A 3,979-nucleotide genomic window follows, 5' to 3' on the forward strand; every position below is an offset into this window, starting at 1 on the left:
TATATCTCACAGTTTTTCAACCCTATCATCAGTTGCAACCCTATCATCAGTAAACATGGCTCCATGTTTTAGCAATTGTAATAATAATTGCTGCAATAAACATGAATGTGCAGATGTCTTTCGACTGAGAGCTTGCTTTCTTTTGAGTGGATACTAAGAATTGAGATTCGTGGGTCATATGGACGTTCTCTCTGTAGGTTTTTCAGAAATTTCCGTGTTGCTTTCCACAGAGGTTGGACTAATTTACATTCCCAACAACAATGTAAGAAAGTTTTCTTTTTGGGACCAGCACATGGTGTAGCAGTTACATCACTGGACTCCCACATGCTGATTGAAGTTCAAATCCTGAACCCAGTGGCTTGAAAATCACGCTGGGTGAGTGTGCATACAAGGTGAAGATCCTGGTAGAAGAATAGAGGAGACAGGATTGTGGCATGGCCATCCCCCTGGAGGGCGATTTCTCACTGTCTCTCTCGCTGTCTCTGTCTCTCTCTGTGGTGAGTGCACACACCCTAAGGCAAAAGCCTCTTTTAAATAAAAAAGGGAGAGAGTTCCCTTTTCACCACAGCCTTGCCAACACATACCACTCTTTATTTTTCTCCTAGTCATTCTAAAGGGAGTTAAATGATATCTCATTGTAGTTTTAATTTGCATTTCCCTTATGAGGAGGGACTTTGAACATTTTAAAATATGGCTCTTGGTCATTCGTAAGTCTTCCTTGGAGAGTTGTCTGTTTAATTCATTTGCCCATTTAAAACAATTTTTGCTCTAGAGTGTGTACGCTTGCTGGAGAGAGAGAGACAGTGAGAGGGAAAGTGAGAATTCATGCCCTAAGAGGGATGGCCATGCCACAGTCTCTCCTCCTTTATTCTCCTCCTGGGATTTTGGGCACTCACAAGCATGCACCCAGAATGAGTTTCAAGCTGCTGGGTCTGGGACTTGAACTGTAGTTTGTCATGTGAGAGTCCACCACCTTAGCCACCATGCCACCTGCTAACTTCATCATTTGCCCACTTTTAAATTGATTTATTTCTTCTTTTATGGGTGAGCCATTTGAGTTCCCTATATATTCTAGGTATCAATCCCGAATCTGAGGAATAATCTGCAAATATTTTCCCCCATTCTAAGGGTTGTCTTTTCAATTTAGTTATAGTTTCTTTTGCTGTGAGGATGCTTTTTTTGCTTGATGTAATCCCACATGTCTATTTTAGGAATCATTACTTGTGCTTTAAGGGTCTTATTTAAGAGATCTTTCCTACTCCAATGTCTTCAAAAATTTCTATTATGGGGCCAGCAGGTGATGTGGTGGTCAAGGTGCTGGACTCCCATATGGCCGAGGACAATTCGAGTCCCAGACCTGGCAGCTTGCTTTCTCACTTTTCCTCTTTGTCTCTCTCTGGTCAAATTAAAAAAAAAAATAATAATAACAAATAGAATTTAATATGTTCTACCAGTAGTTTTGCTGTTAGAAGAAGCTTTATATTTAAGTCTTTGATCCATTTTGAGTTAATTCTAGTTAATAGTGAGAGATAGGGGTACAGTTTCATTTTGTTTTTTTGTAGATGAATAACCAATTCTTCCAACACCATTTGCCAAAGAGACTTTCTTTTCTCCAGTGCATTGTCTTACACCTTTTATCAAAGATCAGTTGGTTGTATGACTTGGGGTTTATTTCTGGATTCTTTATTCTGTTCCATTGATCTATGTATCTATTTTTGTGCTAGTACCACACTGTTTTAATTACCACTGCTTTACTGTATACTTTAAAGTCAGGTAGTTAGATGCCCCCTAGTTTATTATTTCAATACAGTATTTCCTGAAGTCTTTTTTGATTTTTAAAATTATTTTATTTAACTTTATTATTGTTACTATTTTTACATGAATTTTGCCAGAGAAAGACAGACAGAGAGAGAGAGAAAGAGAGAGAGAGAGAGAGAGAGAGAAAGCTGCCAAGTCCGGGACTTGAACTATGGTCAGCCATGTGGGAATTCCAGCACCTTAACCACCACACCACTTGCTGGCCCTCTTTTTTGATTTTTAAAAAAATTTTTGTGAAGCATGTTCAAGTAATTGGATCAGAATTGCAATAAATGTGTAAATTAATTTGGGTCGGGCTGATTTTTTTTTTAAGTGAGATTTTTGCTATAGGGTGCGTGTGCTCACTGGAGAGACAGAGAGACAGAAAACAAGAAATCATCCCCCAGAGGAGATGGCCACACTTCAGCCCCTTCTTCTCCATTCTTTTTTTTTAGATAATTGTTTTATTTAGCTTTATTTATTATTTTTATTTTCCAGTTTTGATCAGAGAGAGACAGAGAAATAGAGAGAGGGAAAGTGAGAAAGCAAGCTACCAGGTCTGGGACTTGAACCACAGTCAGCCATGTGGGAGTCCAGTGCCTTTAACCACCATGCCACCTGCTGGCCCTGCCTTTTTATTTTTTTTTAATCTTTTTTAAGTTTGTTTTATTTCTTTTTTTAAATTATTTATTTTATTTTATTATTTATTCATTCATTTTTTTATTAATTTGACCAGAGAGAGACAGAGATAGAGAAAGAGAAAGTGAGAAAGCAAGCCACCAGGTCCAGGGACTTGAACCCTGGTAGGCCATGTGGGAGTGTCCAGCACCTTAACCACCATGCCACCTGCTGGTCCTTGGCCCCGCCTCTTTTCATTTCTCAGGATTTTGGACATGCATGCACATGCACCTGGTGTAAATTTTGTCCCTGGGTTCAGGACTCGAACCACGGCCGACTACAAGGGAGTCCAGCAATGTAACCATTATACCATCTGCTGGTCCCAGGACTGACATTTTTATTATATTGGTTCTTCTGATCCAAGAGCACAGATGTCCTTCCATTTATTTTTTCAGTATTTTATAGTTTTCCTTGTAAAGGTCTTTTATGTCTTGGGTTAGATTTATTACTAGGTATCTTATTTGTTTTGTAGATGTTATAAATGGGATTGCTGGGGACCAGCAGTTAGCGTAATGGCTATGTCACTGGATTCCCACATAGTCGACCGCGGTTCGCATCCTGGACCCGGTGGCTTAGAATTCATGCCGGGCGCGTGTGCGTGCGTGCCCAAGATCCCGAGAGGAGAATGGAGGAGAAGGGATTGCCGTGTGGCCATCCCCCCTGGGGGGTGATTTCTCGCTTTCTGTCTCTCTGTCTGTCTCTGTCTGTCTGGCGAGCGCACGCGCGCTATAGCAAAAACCTCTCAAAAAAAAAAAAAAGGGATTGCTTTTTTCAATTCTGTCTCAGTCTGTTCATTCTTGTTGTATAAAAAAGCTATAGATTTTTATAGGTTGTCTTTGTGTCCTGCAGCTTTACTGAATTCGCTGATCTCTTTCAGGGTCTTTTTTTTTGGATTCCTTTGGGTTTTCTAGGTATACAGTCAGATCATCTGCAAACAGAGACAGTTTCACTTGGTCCTTTCCTGTCCGAACGCCTTTCACTTTGCTCTCCCGTCTGATTACATTATGCTAAAAAGGAGTGAAAAGAGTGGGCAGCCTTGTCTTGTTCCGGTTTTAATGGGAAAGCTTCTCCTATTCAGCATGACGATTGCAGTAGGTCTGTCATATACAGCTGGGTTTTTTTTTTTTTTGGAGAGATTTTTTTCTATAGGGTGTGTGTGTGTGCTTGCTGGAGAGACAGAGAGACAGAAAGCAAGAAATCACTCCCCAGGGGCTATAGCCATGCTGCAATTCCTTCTCCTCCATTCTCTTCTTGGGATTTTGGGCACACACACACACACACACACACACACACACACACAAAAAATATGTGAGTTTTAAGCCGCTGTGTCCGGACTCAAACCACAGTTAACTACGTGAAAGTCCAGTGATGTAACCATTATGCCATCTGCTGGTCCCCATATATGGCTTTTAGTATGTTAAAGGAAGGTCCCTTCCACTCCATGTTGCTGAGAGTCTTGATCATGAAGAGATGTTGTATTTTTACCAAAGCTTTTTCTGCATCT

The sequence above is a fragment of the Tupaia chinensis genome, unplaced genomic scaffold (genome assembly GCF_000334495.1).
Source record: "Tupaia chinensis unplaced genomic scaffold, TupChi_1.0 Scaffold000403_1, whole genome shotgun sequence".
Lineage (NCBI taxonomy): Eukaryota > Metazoa > Chordata > Mammalia > Scandentia > Tupaiidae > Tupaia > Tupaia belangeri.